Genomic DNA, 23,202 nt, shown 5'->3' on the forward strand with positions numbered 1-23,202 from the left:
CAGGCTCCGCTTTAGCATCTGCCAGATTCTGAGAGGTACACGCTGGGGTTTTCCCATCGAGTTTAAAGGACAGTTCTTGAAGAGATACTGCTGAACGAGTTTTGTTTGCCTTCTGCAGGGCAACACATTTTGGGGCAGTGGGTTCATTTCTCACTGAAGAGATGTTACAGTCCCACTGCCCTTCCTTTTTCGCAAAGGCGGATCCTAATTTGTCCTGTGCGGCACTGACACAGGACTCTGCAGGTTTTAAACCTGTGGGTGCAAACACAGGTTTTGTAAAACAGCCTGGTTCAGGCAGAGGTGGATTTGCGCTCGCCTGGGGCAGGCCGTAGTTGTAGCGATCATCACCTCCACGAGGAGAAAGGATTCCAGCAGACGGAGCATCAAAACACACAGGTGCACCACAGGTGCCTTGAGGAAACACACCAGCACAAGTGCTGTGCAGAGGCGGCGCATGGATCGCTTGTTGCTGAGCACGTCTACGTGCTGAGGTGCAGGTCCGTTCATGCCACAGACAGGCGCCTAAAGAAAAACACACCGTTACTTCCTCGTGCAAAAGGAGAAAAAGGGATCAGGGGGCTGAAGCCCATGCAACGTGCACTCTTCATAGCAAGGAGCACCTTAAAATTAGATTTCAACTCTCATCAGTTTAAACTGAAATCATACGTTCAAAACTTGGATGGTATCTGAACACACAGACTGGAGAGAAGCGTAAGTGAACTGACCCATTTTCTTTAGTATCAAAAAAGTCAAAACCAGCAAGTCCCCATACTACTTTGGGGAAAAGAACATCGCAGACAACGAGCAGAGGACATGTGCCAGCACGTTAAAAACATTGTTTGCTGGCTGTTTCTCCCAAACCCCACATCCCAAAGATCAGCTGATAATGGAACTTTCTGCCTGTCTCCAGCAGACCTCAAGTGCAGTAAATGCTCTCTAGGGAACCGCAGTTATACCCAGCTGCACACAGAATCACAACCAGCTGTTTTCAACAAAGCAGTAGAAATGGCTTGAGCAGATTCGTTTGTCCTCACCTCTGTTGGTGGTACATTGGTTGCAGCAGTTCTTCAAAGACACTGCGAGTCACAGCAGGTGACTGGCTACTGCAAACAGACGGGCCAGAGGTAGCAACTGAAAAGGAACACCAAGAAAAGGGTTTACATCCAGTTTTCATTTCTGACTTGAATGAACTTTCCCCAGGGACCAGTTTTACTCATTCATCTCAGAACACTGCAGAAAGGTTTTAAGAAGTCTCACTCTGTTTAGCTAAGTGGTCAATTAAAAATTCAGCATCAACTTATCCTTCACGAACATGCTGTGCTCTCCCATAACCATCTGACACAGTAGCTGCTCCACAGCTTTCAGCAGGCCAGTGATGAGATGGCACGCTTACACTGCAACTGTTACGTTTCATCTCCCGTGTTTCATTCTATTAAAGACTGGGTTTCAATTAAGAGAATGGAAACGTATTAAACACAGGTATGTGGGGAAAACCCAAGGAATGATCCCTACACTCCTTTGCTATTTAAAAGCACGTTCAAGATCTGAGACAAAAAAAAAAAAAAGAAGAGTTAACTGCTGCAATAATCCACGATCTGCCCATGCTTTACAAAACCGAGACTGTTCCCTGAAGCTACAAATAAACCCAGAACCAAGATGACAACAGCTAAGCTGAAGAAAGCACAACTTTCTGCACACGCAATCCTCAGGATTGCTTCCTATATCTGAGTACCAAATTAGAGTTTGTAGGCAACAAAGTTTCACTCTTGCCCTGAATTTAAGCGGATGTTTATAGCAGTTCTCTTCGCTGAGTTAAGAGGTAGCCTGGCAAGTGAAGCTTAGTTCAGTGCTTGGGTCACAAAGTACTTACCAGAACAAAAAGATCAACTGTTCTGCATCCAGTACAGTGACAAAAGCTGTTTACCTTTAAAGCTTCCACTTGCTGACACAGCTTTTGAAGTAAGGACTTGTGATCTTCTGCCCACTGAAGGAGAGTCTGAGCAAAGAAAAAAAAAAAAAAAGCTTACTGAACTTGGATTTTCTTACACAAAAGGAACACTTCCCTAAAAGAGTAACCGGCTAATATACCTGGTAGGTGTTAGTTGGTGAGAAAGAGAACTTCTTGGGTGATGGAACTGCATCTTTCACTTCCACGTGCGCAGCTCGCGAGATGTTTCTGGAGGCAAGACTTCCCTCCTCACCGTTCTCCCCAAGCTCCCGGATCACTGCGTTCAGCATTTCCATCACAGCTCTAACAGATACCGGCAGCTAGAAATTGATTGGAAACGCAAGTCGTGATGGCAATTCTTCCTCAGAGCAAGAGACTGCGTCCTGATCTACGGCTGAACAGTGCACACGGCTTTCTGCAGAAACTCTGGGTGTTTTTGTTGTTGTTTTCCCCCAGGAAAGCCCTACATCTGTTAACATTAACTAAGAGGACCATTCACACAAGCATTAATTCTTTTACTTACTTGGGCAGCTACTGACGGGTCAGAGGAGCTTTCCTCAATGATCTTCATCAGGCAGTGCTGCCTTTCAACAAGACAGGCTTTGAGTTCTTCCTGTTCCTCCGGTAGCACACCATCACTCTCAACCTCCTCTGCCTTTCTTTGACAAAGCTAAGTAACAGCACATCGATCAGGAAGAATTGGTCAGAACGCAAGTGACAGAAAAGCATTCTGAGGTAATGCAATTTACAAACTTACAGTGCATAGGTTCCAGTACGAAACCGCATTGTTAACAGCTTCAAGGGCTAATAAAGCATCATCAGTTTTGCCTTCAGCTGCACCCAGCATTGCAAAAGCCACACGTGCCTCTTCTTCACAGGCTGCAACCTGCTGGACCTACAACCAAAGCCACAGACAAGTCACACACAACACAGTGTGGACACCTGGAACAGTTGGTGTAAGACTGTAAGCATCTAGTAAGTAGGCAGATAGGAGGAGGTTAAGACTATGCCTGGTTTCCCTGTATGACAGGAAAGCAGCTTTTCAGAAAGCTGGTACTAAGGCAGTTCAGTGTCCTCCAATCAGAGAGTTTTAAAACTCCGAGGAGTTCAACAGAAAGATACTACCAAATCTCAGCATTAGCAGTACAGGGACAAAAAAATAAGACAACCACCACCCATCAACACACAAAGCCAATCAAAACAAAACACCAACCAACCAACCATTCGCATGCAAGCCCGCGACGTACAACCCCTCTTACTCTCCTCTTTGAATATCCATCAGTACCTGGATGTCCACACTGTGGAAATGCTTGAAGAGAGGATCAGCAGGTTCAGGAATACTTCTGTGCTTTTTGATAGTTTTCAAGCTAAGCACAATTTCCTTCCAGTAGCAGACGCTTCTTCCAATAGATTCCTTCTGGTCGCACGAGTTCAGGCTAACGCCCTGTTGAAGAAGAGAAATTCAAACTGTCACAGAAAACTCCAATAAAATGTCATTCTTACTTTTTCTTCTCTGATGCAGTTGTTTTCTCGAGAAGTTTCAAGAACTTTTCTCTGACACTTGGGACGTATTTCAAAAGGTCTCTCTATAGTCACAGAAAGTAACACGGGGAGAAAACAACGTTGCTTTTACCTGTGCTGTTCAGAGTAGTGAGGTAGAGAGTACTTGTCAGGCAAGGTGGTTGCTCCAGTCATGCCACCAAAATCAGCAGCACTTCTCCATACTACATTCTCATCTGATTTTATTTAGCCTGTTACCTTTGCAAATCAGAGAAAAACAGACGGTACTTATTCACAGACAATCTTAACTTACTGTTGCTTGCAGGCTTCTTGCCCAGTGTATAATTAAGGCAGGTGAAGGCCGTGTCTCTCCAGGGCTCGCACAGTACTCAATCCATGCTGTACAAGAAGCTTCAGCTTGGCTGCCGAGTCTGGCCTGAATGTCAACAGAAACATTCCTCAGTTAGCATTCCCTCTTTTCCATCTGCTCACACGTCATTTGTTTGATGAACACAACAAGCAGCTTTAGTCCTAAGCCAGTACTTCTTTACAAATGCAATATCAGAAACGTAAAGCCCGTTTTTACAAAGCTCTTCACCATCTCACACCCCTGCAGCAAAAAACCTTGAACGTTCAAACAAAAGGAACTGGTTTTATGCAGCCCATGGCAATCAATTCAGAAGCCCTCTAGAAGGTTGCTTCCAATATTTCCAAACTGAAGAATTCCTACGTTGTTTTTTTCTGCATGAGAGCACACAGCATCCCACCAGGACCTTTGCTTCTCAGTACAGTTCTGTTTGCACAGCAGCAACGGTAAGCAAGGAGGTTGATGTGTGCCACGCTGAGTGCTGAACTTCTCTTGCGGTTCTAAGTTGCTAGTGAACACCATCCCGAGTAAAAAATCCTGCTTTGGTAAAAACAAACAAACAGAAGGAATTCAAATGGAAAAAAAAAAAGCGGCATTTAAATGCATTTAAGAACTTGGGAAGCTTGCTTACTTCAGGGACCAACAGGCAAATGGATTCAGGAGCATCTGTTTCCAGTCTCGATGTCTCGTGGGGCGAGTGAAAAAGTTGTTGTAACGATCTGCGCAGTGGGAATAACACTGACACAGAATTCCACTGCAAGCCAAGCCACACGAGGTGCTGGAGACTACAGCTGTGCATCCGAACAGCACCTGTGCAATAACAAGGGTTGTGAGAAGCGAGGGTCTGCGTCCGAGTTATGAAGACCTGCCTCTGATCAGAGCTGGGTTTCACTGCAAGAGGAGCGAGCTCTGAACGTTTTTCCCATCAAAGCACTTCCCCACCAACCTCCTCCCACCTGAAAGTCAAATTCTATCTTAACGTCCTGGAGACAAAAAGAAAAAGCCCAGTACGTGTCAGGATCAAACCGCTGCTTGCAATTCATACGCAGCCAAAATGCAGAACGTTTTATGGCGTGTTCCAAGACGCCAAGCGTGCTCTTTAACAAGCCTTTAACTCTGACATTAGCTGCTCATAAGATTAAAACGGAACTACGGAACATTTGTAATTACTAGTTTTATTACCAGACTGGCTTTTTCGGTCGCAGGCCAACATTTCCAGCACATCTTGCCCAGCACCATCTCCTCTTATTAGTTTTGACTTTGGTTTAGGAATCTGGCGAGGAAAGAAAAGAATTGCTACAGCTTCTTGACAATAAAAAGCAAATCTCTTCATTTGGTCTTACAAGTTAGGAAACAAGCTTGTTTCTTTTCAGGAAAGGACACGAGGTGAGTAACTGAACAATTGCAAACAGCTGTAAGAGCGCACAAGACAAAGCGATGTTCTGAGCGCCAGCACTTGTGCAAAAGGAAAACTGATTGTATTCCATAAAGCAAAGAATTCAGCTTGATCAAGCTCTGCTGTCTATGCAATAGGTGTGTGAGAGCTACGCAGGTCACTCCCCTCCCTCCCGTATCAATAACCTTAATGTTAGTTAATGCAGCTGCATTACAGAGAAGGGAACAGCCTACAGAAAATACACTCGTTAGCCCTTCAGAGTCATTTCACTGCTGACAAGTGAAACAGCTGAGATTTTCTTCACATCACCTGAAATCTTTTGAACAAGTACGGAAGGGTAAGATTTGGTGAGGAGACAGCCTTAAAAACAGCAGCTAGTTTTTGGAACGCAGGCGTTCAGTGCGTGCACAGCGAGAGCATTCAACTGCAACCACTGCAGGCACAAACTGAACAGGGACTTACATGGAAGCTGTTCAGGTAACACCAGGCTGCGAGTTCACACGCATCTCTCCATCGTGCCGCGCTGCTCTGGGCTGTTTCCAGCAGGAAAGTTCCAGCACGCGTGTAGAAGTGTCCCACTCCGCACAGCGCCGGCCTCGCGACCGCCGCCTGGAGCGCGACGTCAAGGCGCCCGCGGAGCCGCTCGTCTCCAGCGAGTTCCCCAGCGCCATCGCCGGGCCGCGCCGCCCGCCCGGACGCCCCGCTCCCCCACCTGCCGGAGGCCGCCAGCCCGTGCTCGCCGCTCTCCAGGAAGGCCCGCACGGAGCGGAGCGGAGCGGGGCCGGGGAGGCACAGGCACGGGCTCGGCCTCGCTGAGGTCCCCCACGTCCCCGCAGCCGGGGCCCCGGAAGCGGAGCGGGCGCACGACGACAGGCATCGCCGCGGGCAGCCGGGCAGGGCCACGGGGATGCGCGCAATGACGACGCCATGACAGAGCCCAAAGGACCCCGCCCGCACTGCCCGCCCCGTTCGGCGGACTGACCAATGGCAGAGGCGAGGGGGCGGGGCCGAGCGCGGGCACCCCGCCCAACGGCGGCCGCGGACGCGAGGCCGCCGCGATGGCGATGGGGCCGGTGGCATGGCGGAGCCGCGAGGCTCCGCGCGGAGAAAGCGGCGTTCCGCCGCCCCGTGCCTCGGGGACGCCGGGCGGTCAGGGGAAGGCACCGGCGCACGGCCCCGTCCGTCCGTCCGTCCCCCGTCGGAATCCAGCTGTCCTCGGAGGCGGAACCGAGCCATCGTCCGTCATTGCGGCGAGGCGCCGCCGGGCTGCGAGAAGCGGCGGCTGACCGCGAGCGGCGGGACCCGCCCGGTGTCCGGGAGCGGCTCCTGGCTGAGCCAGGCAGCCCGAGAGGCAGCGATCCCACGGATCGACTCGCGTTCGAGCCCGGCACGGAGTCCGGCCAGCGCCTTCGCTTCTCGCTCGGCTCCGATCGCGGGCGGCGCTGTGCTGAGCTGCTGCCCCGCAGCCGCAGTCTCCGTGCGCGGTTTTCCATCTGGCTTCAGGCCGTGCGTGCAGGCCGCGCTGCCCTGGCGACAGCGCGCCCTCCCTCACAGCAGCGCCTGCAACCGTCCCCGCGGCGACAGCGCATGCGTGCGGCGTCGCCATTAGCGGCAGCGCTCCAGCGCGCCTGCGCCGCTCCGTCGCTGTGGCGCCGCGCCGTCCCCGCTGAGTGACGTCATCAGCCCCGCGACCCGAGCAGGAGGCGGCCGTGCGGAGCAGCCGGGCCTCCGAGAGCCGCCTCGGCTTCTGCAGGTGGCTGTTCGGGGGGCGCCGGGGCGGGGGCCGGGGTTCAGGTGCCGCAGGGGCCGCGTGCCGCTCTGCGTTGGCCTCGTGACGTCACTGTGGTGCTCGGGGTTCCGCTCGGCGGGGGCGGCTGCCCTGCGTCTCGCCGCCTCCCCCACCCCTTGCGTTTCACTGCCCTCCTCCCCTCCCCCTGCCACGGATCGCCCACAACCCCCCCCCGTCCCTCTGTGTGACCCCCGGGGTTGTGCCTCCCTCCCCCTTTTTCCCCCTTCCGTTTCCCCCGTTCTGATCCCTGTAGTTCTCTTCCAGCCCTCCCCTCTGCGCCTCCCCCATTCTGACCCCCAGGGTCCACCTATCTGTCCCCCCGCCCTCCCGATCCCTCCCCTGTCCCCCGTTCTGATCTCTAATGTCCCTCCACCCCGTCACGAGTCTCCCCATTCTGTGCCCTAGAGTCCCCCCACTTTCCCAGTCCCCTCTATCTGACCCCCAGAATCCCTTCTCCTCCTCCCGGGGACCCCCACTCCATTTCCCCCATTCTGATCCTTAGAGTCTCCCATCACCCCCCGTTACCTTCTCTTTGACCCCCAGGGTCCCGTGTCCTCCTTGCTCCCCCCACCTTCTGACCCCTTTTTCTGACCTCTAGAGTCCCCTGTACCCCCCGTGTGCTCCTCCCTGACTCCTGGAGTCAGTTCCCCCATTTTGACCTCCAGTCCCCCCCAACCGGACTCCTTTTCTGCCCAATAGAAGCCCCCCGCAACCCCTGGCTCTCTCCTCCCACCCCTTCCTCCCTCCAGCCCCAGATGCGCTTTCTGCCTTGCAGAGGCTCTGTTCACCCCTTTCCCTTCCACAACCCACTAAGTACCCCTCCAACTCTTTTTCAACCCCATAGGCACCCCACTCCCCTCTTCTCCCCCCAATACTCCCCTGAGGTCTACCCTAGACTCCCACCCCATAGAAGCCCCCCGCAACCTCCTCACCACTCCTAGACCCCCTTTCTTCGCTGTAGAGACCCCACTCCTTTTTTTTTCCCCCTCACAATCCTCCATCCACTCCCAGACCTGCCCTTTCTGCCCTACAAAAACCCCTTTTCCCCCTTTCAACTCCTCAAGTTGCCCTCCACAATATTCCCCTCCACAATGTACCCCTCCACCCCCAGACCCTCCTTTCCACTCACAGAAGCCTCTTTCTCCTCTTTTCCCCCTCACAATCCCCTCTCCACCCCCAGGTCCCCTTTCCACATCACAGGGCTTCTAGCCCACCACAATCCCCCAGTTTCCCTCTTCCACCCTTTCTCCACCTCCAGACCCTTTCCACCTCACAGAAGCCCCACTCACACCTTTCCCCCTGTAGATTCCCCACAACCCCCTATCCACCCCCAGATTTTCTTTCCACCTCTAGAAGCCTCGCTGGCCCCTTTTCTCCCTCCTGCAACCTCCCCTATCCACCCCTGGAGTCATGCAGAAGAATCTGCAGATGTCCTCGAGGGGTTTGGGGGGGGGCATGCGGGGGTGTTCCCAGGTGGGTCCAGGGGGATCCTTGGGTTCATCCTGAAGGGTCTGGAGATGTCCCAGTGGGGTCTTGATGTCCAGGGGGTCTCCAGGATGCTCCCGGGGATCCCTTGAAGGATCTGGAAACTCCGAGGATGGGCCCAGGAGCTCCGAGGAGCCTCTAGGATGATCTGGAGATGTCCCACCAGTAGCCCCTATGGCCCCATAACCACTACAGCTTCATCTCATAGCCATCCCATATCCTTATCCCACACCTTTATCCCATCCCATATCCATCCCATCCACCCCACAGCCATCTCAAACCCATCTCGTATCCCTCCCTCCACACCTCGTCCCCATCCCCCACCCCATTCGCATCCCAAATCCATGTCCCCACAGATCCTCATTGCAAACAGGGCTCCCCAGCGGCTGCGGGTCTGGCTGATGGCAAAGTGCTGGGGCAGGTGGTGATGCACCTTTCTCCATCGCTGAGCTCACGTGGCCATGAGTAGGCCCACTGCCTCGCTTATTGCCTTGTCTGTTAAGCTTCTCTCCTGGCTACAGACGCTGCCAGTAAATACTAGTGCTCGTGTTATGTTGTCATAGGCAATAAAATAAGCCTGTCCCAAAGACATTGGTGTCTTTGTTCTCCCTGTTGAGCCCCTGGATTGGCACAACAGCATCAGCACGCGATGGGCACGAAACTTGGACATCAGCAATGGGACTTGAAAGGCCAGCATCAGGAACATCTCCTTTGGAGAGAGACTGAGAGACTGGGGCTCGTTGAGCCCGGAGAGCAGAAGGCTCTGGGGAGACCACGTGGCTGCCTTTCAGCACACGGGGCCTCACAGATCACCCAGTTCCAACCCCCTGCTGCAGCCAGCAGCGAGATCAGGCTCCAGGTCAGGTTGCGCAGGGTGCCATCCAGCCTGGACCTGAACACCCCTCAGGACGGGGTGCGCACAGTGTCTCTGGGCAGCTGTGCCAGCAGCTCACCAGCCTCAGCCTGTGTGACACGTGGCAGGTTCTCGTGCCGTTTGCCGAGTAAAGCACAGCAATGGTCGATATTTCAACCTCACCTGGTGTGCGTGTGCCTGTGAACGCACAGGTTTCTGTTTATTAGGCAGACAGCTGCTCTTACCGAGCCATTAAAGTTAGGCTTGCGTTCCTGTGTACCGTAATTCAGTAAGCTGAGCAGAACTGCTCCTGGAAGAGGACCTGCCCTCTCCATGCTGGTGACCTAACAGAGCTCCAGGTGACATGGGCTGATGTCACAATGGCTAACAGAGCTCCAGGTGACACAGGCTGATGTCACAATGCCTAACAGAGCTCCAGGTGACACGGGCTGATGTCACAATGCCATGCGGTGCATCACAAGCAGATCTTCCCCGGGGCAGCGGCAGGGCCGGCACTTCCCTGCAGGGCCTGGGCGCTGCTGCAGCACTGCTCAGGAGCTCTGTCCTTCTGCGACCAGGAGTCGATTCCGGGGCAGCCAGGCTGCTCTGGGTGACCCTCGCTGACGCGTGGAGGAGCAGGGGCGCTTTGCAGAGAATTGTTGGTTGGTTGAGGAGCCTTGTTGGCGGAGGGCATCCTTAGTTCTGAACTGAGGCTGTCCACAAGCCACATGGAAGGCTGCTGGACTGTGAGCGTCAGCTCGGAGCTGGCCTACGCGTTCCCAACGCTGCTGGAACTCTCTGCTGAAGGTAAGGCTGTCCGGACCCAAGGCATCACGCGGGGCTGCTGGCTGTCCAAAGCCGCAGCTCCTGCTCTCTGCGCTTGGCTGGACGTGGCTGGGGGCTGCTGCGAGAGCCCTGCCCAAGGGTCCCGCTGGGCTCTGGGGACCACGTGGCAGCCAGGTCCCGACAGCAGAGATGCCCCGAGCCCCCGCTTCCTTTAGGCATGCTCGGTCCCCTGTGATAGGGCAGTCCGAGGCCAGGTTTCCCTGGCAGACGGCGTTTCCGTAGGCTGCAGCTCTGGGAGGAAAGGCATCCCGTGTCCCAGGGGCTTCCTATGTCCCCGTTTCCCCCTGGGGCTCCAAATAAGGCTGAAATCGGAGCAAAGCCCAGCTCCGGTAGCCATGGTGGTGCTTTTCTGGGGTGTGTGCGTGTGCCTGCACCGATCGCTGTCTGTGTGAGGAGCTTGCCAAGCAGCTGTGAAGAGGCTGGCCTGGAGCCTGACTTGTCTTTTCTTTCCTTTGCAGAGATTGTGGCGGTCTGGGACGCTGTGTCTGATTACATCCTGGAACAGATGAAGCTGGACAAGGTGGGCTGGTGTGCTGGTGACCCTCGCCCCGGAGAGGGGTTCAGTCCTGCTGAGAGTGTGGGCCCCGCAGAGCAATCCCTCCCTGAGCACCACACTGAGCAGCACGCTGAGCCCAAGCCGGGTGCCCAGAGCGGCTTGTTGGACAATGGGAGGGAAAGCCAAGGCCAGAGCTGCTCTGAGCAAACGTTTGGCACACGCAGGGGCTTAGCTCTGCCCTGGTCAGAATGGGGAGAGCAAAGGGAGAAATGGGTGGGGGGCTTTTCTGGCCCTGTGCCGAGGATAATCCTTGGGATCAGTCCCAGGCTTCAGCCCTGTGCTGTCCATGCCCGGGCTCTTCTCTAGCCGAGGGATGTTGGGAAATACTGTGCGGAGGTGACTGTCTTGCAGGGAGCACAGACTTTTCCAAAGCTTTCCAGAGAGCCCCATCCCACCCCACTGTCCGTCAGGAGCGGGGAGGGTGGAGAGCAGTGACCCCACGCTCCTGATGTTCGTGGCTTTTGCCGCCCCTAAAGTACACGCTCGTCAGCCTTTCTGTCTTTTCCCTGTGCAGGGAGTCCTGATTCCGGGACTCGGGGTCTTTGCTGGGGTCCGAGAGCAATTCCACAGCAAAGAAGAGGCGCTTTCGGTTCTAAGGCCTGTCTTCCAGCTGGACATCGGAGTGCTGTGGCTGCAGGAACTCCAGTCTCCCAACGACATCATCCCTGGTGAGAAGGCAGCAGCCACCTTCCCCTTCCCGCCCCACGTCCCGCCAGCTGTGTTCTCCCTGCTCTTTGGAAACGGCCGGGAGCAGCAGAGAAGTGTCTGCAAAGCTCGGGGTGCAGCGCGAGTTCCTCCAGGAGGAACCGCAGCCCAAGAGCTGTTTCTCCAAAGGACCTTTTCTGTGGGATTTGGTTATGAATGCTGCATGGGCTGGCTGTGGCAGTGAGGATGTGCCTTCTCCTTGCAGACGATGTCAAGATTGAGCCGCTCAACTACCGGCAGCTCTCGCGAGCCTCCGGCGTCCCGCCGCACTTGGTGCTGCGCTGCGTGCGGGAGAGCGTGCTCCTGTACTGTCACCTCCTGAGGAGCAGGGAGCCCGTCTCGTTCGTGTTCAAGAACCTCGGCGTTATGACCTGCCAAGACGACTTCCTCCTCATGAGGTTCTTCTGCAGCTGCGTTGAAACGCTGGAGAGCAATGCCACCGTCCTCGCACTGATCCACACCGTAAGTTGAGGAGGTTGTGAGGTGCGCCGTCAGATCACTGCTGTTCAGCCTGGACGTGGCAGGCCAATCCACTGCCTTTCCCCACGCTTGCCCCCACGGCTTTCTCCACTGGCAAAGAGATTTCCCGGATCTCTGCCCATGCAGAAAGCCTGGCAGTGCTCTTGCACGGCCTCGCTATTTTGCCATCCTGCTCCTTCAGAGCAGAACAAAGTCTGATGTTCACGGAGGAGGCTTTGGTGGAGAGCAGCTTTCTCTTGGCATGGGAGCCAGGCTTGCTTCCTGTCAACAAGAGCCATGAAAAAATGTCCTTGGCAAGCCTCCAGCAGGTCTGTGTCCCTTTGCAGAGATTCTGGACGGACGATTCTGCTGACTTCGGGCCAGAGACCGCTGCCCATGGCATCTGTGTGTTCCCGAGGTGAGTGCATTTCCTCTGCAGCACTTAGCTGGCCAGCAGACAGGCTTCCTTCCACCTTCTCCTCTGGGTCGTGCCCTGCTGGGTCTCCGTGCTCAGCCTGCAGTCAGGGAGAAATGCTGGAAAGTCTGGCTCCTAGTTCTCCACTGCTGCCTTTTGGCCTTTTGGGGAATCAGGGTTGTGTTACTGGTGCCCAAGCTGTCCCGATTCCCCTCAGAGAGAACGGACTGCACGTGCAGAGGAATTTGGGCTACGTGTGCTGGTTTGGCATGTCCAGGAAGGAAAAGGTGCCACGCTCTGCAGAGCACAGGGATAAATACCACCAACCAGCTGCATGGGGCAGGAGGTCATCCTTCTTCAAGGGTTGTCACTCTCTGTTTCCAGGTTTCAGCTCACCGTGGAAAAGAGCAGAGCAGAGGCCGCCGCAGAAAAAACAGCTGCCATAGAGCGGAAGATGAGTAAAGGTGAGGAGCGGGTCCCAGCTGTAGGGAGGGGGGTCCTGTCCCGTGCCGGGTGACCGGATCCAGGTTCACGTGCCGTGCCCGTGGGGCTGCTCTGAAGAACTTCTTTCTCTCTTGGTTCCAGGGGTCTCTGCCGGCAGGCTGCTGCAGAGGCGGGAGACACTTCCCCCCTCCATGCTGCTGCAGCGCAAGCCGAGCTCAAGGCAGCAAGATGTGGCGAAGGAGCCTTCTGCCAGGTGAGGGCCTTGGGCGAAAAGAAGGAGATGCTTGCGCTCATGTAGGAGCGGCCTCCCCTTCGGAGCTGCCAGCTCTCGGCACCCACAAAGGCGCCTGACACACGTGTGTCCCGGGGGGGCCGTTCTCTCCGGGGCGGCAAGCGCGCAGCACGATTGCCCGAGGCAGACACACAGCTTCATGTTCCACCCTGGCCCCGGTCCCTGGGGGAGCTGAGTGCCGATCCCTACCGATGGCAGAAGCTCTTCTCCCTTCAGGGGTCTCTCCGCTCTGCACCGGAGCCCATCTTGATGGCTGTGGGAGCACAGGGGAAATCGAGGTGCCCCGGGCTCCTGCAGACTCCTCTTGTCTGTTTGCAGCGCGCTCCCGCCGTGTGCAGGCAGCTCCCGCGGGACGAAGAAAGCGGGACAGAAGGAAACATCTGCTGCCCAGACCAGAGCTGCACTCCCTGCCACCGAGAAGTCTAAGAGAGTGCTGCAGGTACCGGCTCTGCCTTGCTGCAGGGACTGTGCTGCTTGAGACTGCACCAATGACAGGATGGTAGAATCCTAGGAAAGTTTGGGTAGGGAGGGGCCATTCAGACCGCCTGGTTCCAATCCCCTGCTGCAGGCAGGGACACCTGTCTCTAGACCGGGTTGCTCTAAGCCCGACCAGCCTGGCCTTGAGTGCTTCCGCAGGGAGGGAAGCAAAAGCCTCTGTGTGTGCAGTGATCTGGAGCACAGCCCTTCGGGTGCCACCGTTTCACATTTCTGTCCGCTCCTTCAGCTCCTCTTTGGTAGATGGAGGGTGCTGCACACTTTCCCCGTCTCTTCTCGCCTCCTGGCCTGCCACCTGCCACAGCACTCTGATTTTGAGCAGGGGCCGTGAGAGAGGAGCCACATTGGCCACGAGTTGTGGATCCCGGCCTGCCTGCGGGGCCCCTGGTCCTTCAGGGGCAAAGCAGTGCCGACAGGCCGGCAGAGGCGAGGAGCAGGAGCGGGGAGCTGAAGGAAGGCCCCAGGGGCAGAGGCTGATCCTGTATGCTGCTGTGTCTCTGCAGGAGCTCCGCAAAGAGGCTGCGCTGTGGAAAGTAGACCACACATGGCCCATGCACCAACAGCAAATAGAGCGAGCACAGGCAGAAATGGTGGCATGGGAAGGCTGGAGTGCAGGGGAGGACCAGCATCCGCCCCAGGTACCGTCAAGGATCGACCCTGCTGGCAACAGCCGCTGAGCCAGGGTGCGAGCTCAGCAGGGTGCAGGGGGTGGGAGCGGGACGGGTGCCGCGCAGCATGGCAGGGGCTGGCCCGCTCCTCCCGGGAGGAGAGCTTGGCACGGCCCCGCAGGGAGAAGGGAAGGGCGGCGGGAGCCGTGGGCCGGCAGGGCCGAGTCTCCTGCTTGCCAGGGCCTGCTGCAGGGCCCTTGGCAGAGGGCCTCTGGGGAACAGCCCCGTGCTCCCAGCCGCTTTGCTGACAGCGTCTCCTCTTTGGCAGCTGCTGGCCAGGAAGAGCGTGCGTGTTCCGCATCCTCCAGCCCAGCCCAGGAGACAGCAAGTGGGAAGGAGATGGAGGAAGGACGAGGGTCTGCTGCCGGGAAGTATAATGGGGACGGCGACCAAGCTGACACTGCATGCTGAGTGAGTGTGTGTGGGCTCTGCCGGCTGCCTGAGGCTCTCGGGCAGCTGTGACTGCAGCTCAGGGACAGGCACGGCCCGGGCCAAAAACTGCTGGCGGGGCGCAAGGCTGGGGACACGCGGGGGGCAGCAGGGGGTGCGGGGCCGGGTGAGGGCAGAGGCAGGGGCGGCTCAGCGGAGCCCGAGGGATGACTTTCTCCTCCTGTTGCAGCCTCCTTTCCCCGCGAGCGGCTCAGGTGCTCCGAAGGTTGGAGCCGCACCTCCGTCAGCAAGAGGCTTTTGCCGGCACAGCGGAAAGAAACCGGCAGAAGCTGGAGCAGAAGCGGCACCTCCTCCGGTGAGCTCCGTAGGCAGCAGATCCCGAGAGCCGGGCTGCAGCCCGGCCTGCACCACTTGCCTGCGCTCAGCCCTAACGCTCCGTGCTCTTCTCGCCTCCCTAGGGCTGAATGCTCGCACGGCTCCAGAGGGGAAGGTGCAGCCATCGGTGCTGACCGCGGTGGAGCTCTTGGCACGGGGGCTGGGAAGCCGTCCAGATTTCCACCTGTGAATGGAAGATTGTAGAAAACCAAACACTCGTAGAACGGCCTGGGTTGAAAAGGGTCTCGAAGATCACCGCGACCGGGCTGCCCAGAGCCACATCCAGCCTGCCCGCAGGGATGGGGCGTCCCCCAGCTCTCGGCAAGCTGTTCCAGCACGTCACCACCCTCCGTGTGAAGAACGCCTGCTGACATCTAACCAAATTCTGCCCCCCTTTCACAGTTTAAAACCATTCCCCCTTGTCCTGTCACCATCCGGCCTCGTCAACGGCCGTTCCCCCTCCACTCTACAGCCTCCCTTCAAGAACTGGAAGGCCGCAGTGAGGTCTCCCCGGAGCCTTCTCCTCACCAAGCTAAACAAGCCTGGTTCCCTCCATCTTTCTCGACAGGAGAGGTGCTCCAGGCCTCTGATCACCTTAGGGGCCCTCCTCTGCACTTCATCCAAGAGCTCTGCGTCTTTCTTGTACCGGGGACCTCAGTTTTGGATGCAGTATTCCCAATAAAAATGAATTGGCTTTATTTCCACTCAGTCTGCTGATGTCGTGTCTGTCGCCATCAACTGACGTGAGGAAGCTGGAGCCGTGCTTTGAGAGAGCAGTTTGGGTGGCAACGAGAGCCGCTGCCAAGGCCCGGCAGGACCATGCTCTGCAAGAGCGGGTGCCCAGGACGGCAGCCATCTCTGCCGGCCGTGCACGTTTCCTGTGCACAAGTCGTGCGTCCCCTCGTATCCGCATCGCTCCCTTCCGGCAACACAAACAGAAACGCTGTGGCAGAATTCTCTTGCACCCAGCACCCAGACTCCACTGAGCTGAATTCAGCCTGTGTGACACGAGAAAGGTTCTCGTGCCAGGGAAGTGAAGGGGACGGGGGGGAGATGGTGTAATGGAAGAGAAGGGAAAGGGGGGAGGACAGCACGAGGGAACGAAAGGGGACCGGGGGGAAACACCGCAAGGGAGGGGAAGGGAAGGAAAGCGGGGGGAGACGCTGCAAGGTAACGGAAGGGGACGGGGAGCTGAAGGGAAGGGGAGCGAGAAGAGACAGAGCCGGCGGCTTCGGCGCTGACCAATGAGAGGGAGGCCGGGGGCGGGGCGGTGCCGGCGCTGACCAATGAGAGGCCGGGACGGGCCGCCGCTGTCGCCCCGGGCCGATGGCAGCCGGCGCAGCCTGCGTGCCGCCGCTCCCCGCGGCTGCAGCGGCCGCTTCCGAAGCCGGGGCGCCGCGGGAGCCCGGAACGGACTCGGAGGGGCGGGATGCGCGCAGCGTCTCTGGGCAGCCCGTGCCAGCAGCTCACCAGCTTCTAAGGGAGAACTTGGAGCTGTGCGTGCGCCTGTGAACGCGCCGGGTGTTGTTTACGAAGCAGACGGGAAGCAGCCGCTCTTACTGAGCCATTACAGTCAGGCTTTAGCGCGTTCTTTCATAAAACAGCTCAGTACGGCCGGATGGCGGCTCGATGTGGCAGCCGGTGGCCAACCCCCGCTCCAACACGCCTGATCTGCCCGGTTTTTTTCCTGTTCTGTCTCCATTCATTCGCTCTTTATTTCCTTCTTTCTTTCTCTCTGTCTCTCCTTCCCTCCCTCCGTCTTTCTTTCCTACTTTTTCTGGGTTTCCACCCCGCTTCCCTCCCTGCCCCCTTACTTTCGAACGTGGCCGTCCGACGTGCGTGCGATCGGTCCTTTGCTCAGTCGTCGTCTGCATCTTCTTCCTTGAGGGATGTCGGCACAGAGAGCCGCGGGATTTTGTTTTCCGTTTCCTTTCTTTTCCCGACTTTCCTTTCCTTGATCGCAGCTCGCACCCGTCCTCCTCCCACCACCCGACTCCCAGGAGCCCGGACCCGATGGACGGTGGCGAGACGTGAGGGTCAGCGGGGCCCCCACTGCCCGGATCCGCCCCGCCGATCGGCCTCGGTTCCTTTGTCTTTCCCGCCCTGTTTTTTCTTCTCGGCTCAACTCTTCTCTTTGGACACCTGAACTCTTACCCATCATGAGCAGAGGGTGAGAAATCTTACTCAAAATCCACAACGACAAACGATGCTTCCGTGCTGATTGCATTCCATGCCACAGAACGGCCACAAACTCCGTCAGCCAAGTAGTGGCAGAAAAGAAGAGTACCGGTCTATCTGAGCCAAAGCCTTGCCTGCACCCTCGGAGCCAGCTGACTGATGCAAAGCTATGGGCAGCTCCCTGCTACAGGAACGGTCTGGTGAAATTCAGTAGACAAAGACCATTTGCAGCCCTGGATCACAGCAAGTGCCTGAGCCCCTGGACTTCTGCGAGAGCATTTCACAGTCATTGCTGCGCTGGGCTGCACTGCGATTAAAGCAAGGAGGGAAAGCAGTGTTGCCTAACCATAGCATAGCCGGATGAGATGGAATGGAAACTCTTAAAAGCCAACAGCGCCTTTGTAAATGCTGAGCTCTGCCAGCAGGGTGCTGCTCTCAGACTCTCAGGTATTCTTTGAAGCTGGATGATCCTTGAGCTCCCTTCCATCCCAAGCCATTCTACGAGGATTCTGGGATTTCCCCAACTCCAGTCGTAAGCACTGGAGGACTGGGACAAATCTCCGCATGTTCTGATGGAGTTTAATGCACTCTACTTGCTCAGCTTGCTCAACTTGGGGATTAAGGACACTCTTGAAAAAGCCACGTTCTGATGAAGCGTGTCACTAGCACAGCCAGACCTCTTTTGGTCCACCAGGGACGCTGGCTGTTCTCAGCCTCATACTGACTTGCAGGAGAACTGCCTTTGCCTTCCCTCATTCTCACTGCCTACAAAACACCAGCCATACGCCCCGTGCTATGCATGAAGTATCATCAGTGCAGAGGATAAGGTGGGATGGATAAGGGAGGTATTAAACACGGAACACATCCAAAAAAGGACTCTATTTTGCTTCCCCAAACCATCATATGGAACATCCATACCTGGCTTTGGCATCGAACTGATGAGAGCCTCGGGAACTTTGTTGTTAATGAGTTCCACACACTCTGCAGGGAAAAATCCAACCTGTAACAAGAGCAAAAAGAGAGGTGCGATACTGAATGCAGCATTTCTCAGGCCTGAACGCTTCAACCAAAAACCACGGAACGTTTTCCTCGGAACGTGCTTGCCGGACGCTCCGCAAGGCTATCCAGCACAAAATGGCCTGCGGCAAAGTAACAAGCATTCCACATTCACAGCCAAAAGATCCAGAAAATGGCCTACGGAGCAGGGAGGGGACAAGTATGGTGATCTTCCCCCTCTGCTCTGCCCTTGTATGTCCACATCTGGAGCACTGTGTCCAGTTCTGGGCCCACTGGTACAAAAAGACAGGGATCTCTTGGAAAGAGTCCAGCGGAGGGCCACGCAAATGGTGAGGAGCCTGGGGCATCTCCCCTATGAAGAAAGGTTGAATGAACTGGGTCTGTTCAGCCTTGAGAAAAGAGGACTGAGAGGAGACCTGATCCAGGTCTATAAATATCTACGGTGTGGGGGCAGAGTGGTAAACCCAGACTGTTTTCAGCAGTGTGCGGAGAAAGGACAAGGGGGAACAGCCAGAAGCTGCAGCATAAACTGCGGAAGTTCCACACAGATGTGCGCAAGAACTTCTTTTACAGTGCGGTGACGGAGCGCTGGAACAGGCTGCCCAGGGAGGTGGTGGAGTCTCCTTCTCTGGAGATGTTCAAGACCTGCCTGGACACCTACTTGTGCCACCTAATGTAGACAACCCACTTTGGCAAGGGGTGGAACTAGATGATGTCTGGAGGTCCCTTCCAACTCTTATGATTCCGTGATTCCATAAACCTTAACACTAAAACAGATCGCTAATACCTTAAAATCTAATCTAAAACAGTAACTCTAAAGCCCGTGCAGAAGGGTAACCCTTCACAATTAGCAGTAATACTGAATAGTAGCACTTAACCGTAACCCAAAGCGGGATCAGGCTGAGCTTGTCTGCTTCCAGGGCTTCGCTTCGTGTAAAAAAACGAAGAATGCTCTACCCCTGGCTCTGAATGCTGTGTCCATGCCTTTGGATCGAGCGACAATTCGATGTGCTGTGCTTCTCCGTGGCTCCACGTCTGCATTCTGTGGCGACAAGAGTCGAAAGGAAAACACTCTGAAGAGGGAAGGGGAAATGCGAGGAGCGACAGATGTTGTGCTCCTTGGGAGCACAATCGAAATAGTCGGGAGCGCTGTAGTCTGCACTGCGTACAGAAAAAGCCACGTTGAAAGGACCGCAGAAGGCAGGCAGACTTCGCAAGTTCTCAGCATCGGAATGGCACTACGCGCTGTCGCGGTTTGTAAGCGGCACTCGCGGCGAACCGCTCCGGAGCGCTTGCCGTTGCTGCATGAAAAAACGCGCTTCTCCGCGAATGCAGCTTGCAGCCTCCAGCAGCGGTCTCGTTTTTCTCGGTCACCGGGAATGGTCGACTGCAGTCGGCTGCTCTTCTCTGAGTAGTGGTCTCTTATGCACATGTGTGAGAGGAGATGTTTGGACTTTGCCTAGTGTAAAAATACGAACATTGCACAACGCCTGGCACAGGAGGTTGTCTCCATGACTTTCGATCGAGAGACATTTCGTGGTAGTGAGTTTATCCCTGGCTCCAGTTCTGCAATCTGTGATGACAAGAGTTGAAAGGATAACAATCTGTAAAGAGGGACGGGGAATAGCAAGGACCGACAGATGTTGTGCTCTTTGGGAGCACATTCGAAAAAGTCGGGAGCGCTGTAGTCTGCACTGCGGAGAAAAAACACCTTTTCGGCAGGTCCGCAGAAGGCAAGCAGAATTCGCAATTTCTCGTCGTCGGAATGGCACTACTTCATTCTCGCTGTTCGAAAGCGGCACTCGCAGCCGAGAATTCGCTATTCTCCCCGAATGCCGCTTGCAGCCTCGAGCAGCAGTCCCGTTCTTCTTGGTCACCGGGAAAGGTCAAGTGCAACCGGTGTCTTTTCTCCTAGTAGCGGGCTCTTCTGCACACGTAGGAACGGAGCGGTTTGGACATTGTTTCGTTTAAAAATAAGCAGAATGCTCTACGCCTGGCATGAAGGTTGTGTCCATGCCTTTCGATCCAGTGACAATTGGTGGTAGTTTGCTTCTCCGTGGCTCCACGTCTGCATTCTGTGACAACAAGAGTCGAAGGGATAAGCCTCTCTGAAGAGGAAACGGGAAATGCGAGCAGCGACAGAAGCTGTGCTCTTTGGGAGCACAATTGTAAATGTCCAGAGCAATGTAGATGGACTGCAGGGAGAAAATACCCCGCCTGAAGGAACGCAGAAGGCAGGCCGAATTCGCACATTCTCGGCATTGGAATGGCACTTCTTCCCTCACGCTGTTCGAAAACAACACTAGGGGGATCCACTCCGAATCGTTTGCACTCGCCTCTGAAAATTCGCTATTCTCCCCGAATGCCGCTTGCAGCCTTCAACTGCGGTCTCGTGCTTCTCGGTCGCCGGGAAAAGGCTGCTTTTCTCCAAGTTGCATGCTCTTATGCGCACATACAAACAGAGATGTTCGGACTTCGCCTCGTGTAAAAATATGAAGATTGCACTGCGCCTGGCTCTGCGTCACCATATGCCTCATCTCTTTTGCCTTCAAGGTGGCACCGTGGAAAAGGTTACGTTTTTTTAGTGGGGGAGCATTAGCAGAGCTCTGCTGGGTTTAATGGGGGAACACTGGAACAACCCTGCATGGTTTAATGGTGGCACATTAGCACAGCTCTCTGGGTTGAATGGTGAGACTTTAGCACAGCTCTGCTGGGTTTAATCCGGCACAGCTTTGTTGTTCTTAATGGTAACGCAATGGACAGCTCTGCTCTGTTCCATAGTGACACCTTGCACAGCTCTGAAGGGTTGAATGGTGAAACACTGCAAACATATGCTGGGTTTCATGGAGACACACTGGCCCATCTCTTCTGGGTTTCCTGGTGATGCATTGCACAGCTGTGCTAGGTTGAATAGTGGCATAGCTCTGCGAGGCTTAATGGTGGCACATTTTACAAGATTTTGGTCGGCGTTTTTCCTCTATGTCCCTTACCAGTGCTCCCGACTTTTTTGAACGTGCTCCCTGAGAGCACAACATCTGTCGCTCCTCGAATTCCCAGTTGCATCTGAAGAGAGTGTTTTCCCTTCTACCCTTGTGGCCACAGAATGCCCAAGTGCAGTCACGGAGAACCACACTGCAACGAATTGTCGCTGGACCGAAAGGCATGGACACAACCTTCAGAGCCAGGCATAGTGTCACCAGCAGAGCTGTGCCAGTGTGGCCCCATTTTACCCTGCAGAACTGGGACTGAAGCAGAGCTGTGCAATGTGCCTCCATGAATCCCGTCAGTGCTTTGCCAATATGTCACCACTAACCCAGCAGATTCGTGCCAATGTGTCACTAATAAACCGAGCAGAGTTGTGCAATGTGCTGCCATTCAAACAAGCAGAGCCGTGCCAGTGTGGCCCCATTCAACCCCACGTGGCTGTGCACTATTCCACCATTCAACCTAGCAGGGCTTTGCCAATGTGTCCCCATGAAATCCAGCAGAGCAGTGCCCGTGAGCCACCATGAAACACAGTAAAGCGGTGTGTATGGGGACTGCTGAGTCACAGCCTGAACCTACGATTGATCAGCTGAGGCGAGCAATGAGTCAGCCAGAGGAGCACAGGTGAAGGCAATTCAGCTGTGCTGCCGGATGCCAGGCTGCACTCCTCCTAGACCTATTGAAGAGCTGGCTACTAGTGGGGAAGGATCTCTTCTGGAGACCGCCTCTGCTGGTGTTCGGTGAGTGAGGCCACGATGGGGGTAAGCCTTCTGTTTGTTCTCTTTTTTTATGGTCTGCTTTGCCTAACTCTCTTGTTTATTTCGTGATTATAACATCCTAATATTTGATTATACGCTTGGCGAGCCAGGCAGGCCAAACGTACTAAAATGTACATCATGTCCTTTCTTGGGAATTTCTATCAATGGGTGAACAATACTATTCTGGAGAAAATGATTCCAGGATTTGTGGGATCCTCCTGTTATGAGCTAGCAGTTCCCATTACGAAATGGGGTGCCTTACGCGTTGTGGGCAATATCTCCCCATATCGCATGGTGGATTACTTTCAGGGACTTAGCAAGGATGTGCTCATCACTAAAGAACGCATTGGTACAGCTCTGCTTAGTTTAATGGGGACATATTGGCAAAGCATTGCTGGGCTTACTGGTGGCACAGCGGCACAGCTCTGCTGGGTTTAATTGGGACACTCTGGCACAGCTCTGCTGGGTATAATTGGGGAACACTGGCACAGGTCTGCTGGGTTGAATGCTGGTACAGCTCTTCTGGTTCTTCTAGTGGCACAGCTGTGCTGGATTTCATGTTGGCACACTGGCACAGCTCTGCTGTGTTTACTGGTGGCACATTTCACAGCTTTGCTGGGTTGAGTGCTGTCACATTCCTCTACTCTAATGCCTTTCAAGGTGGCACAGTGGCAAAGGTGAGGTGGTTTGAATGGGGGAACATTACTGCAGCTCTGCTGGGTTTAAAGGGGGAACACCGGAACAACCCTGCATGGTTCAATGGTGGCACATTATCACAGCTCTCTGGGTTGTCAGGAAAGATGCCTTCTGCCAAAGCCCTGAGCCACCAACTGCCAAACAAGTTGGTATGTTCCCAGGAGTGACAGGATGCAGACTGCGGATGCGCAGCTACGGGATATTTGTGAAGTCCCATCCTCTCCATCTTTACCTTTCCCTCCCCCATTTCCTCTCTGTCGTCATTCCACTTCATCCATCTTTCCCCCGTGTCCCCGTTTCCTGCTTTTTCCCCGCCTTTTTACCGCCTTTTCTCAGCCTTTTCCCCGTTTCTCTTCACTTCCCCCGTCTCCTTTTCCCCTTTCCTCTTCCTTGTTCTGAGGTCCCCTTTTTTCCTTCCAGGTCCCCTTTTTTCTGTCCCTTTCCCTCGTTGATCCCCCCTTTTCCGCCCCCTTTTCCCTTTCCCTCCTCCATTCCCGTTTTCCCCTGTTCTCCTCTCTCCTTTCCTCCTCCTCTTCTCCTTTTCTTCTTCCTCCCTTGATCATGCTTCTTTTCCTCTTTCCCCTC

This window comes from Tetrao urogallus (assembly GCF_951394365.1).
Source record: "Tetrao urogallus genome assembly, chromosome: 33".
Classification (NCBI taxonomy): domain Eukaryota; kingdom Metazoa; phylum Chordata; class Aves; order Galliformes; family Phasianidae; genus Tetrao; species Tetrao urogallus.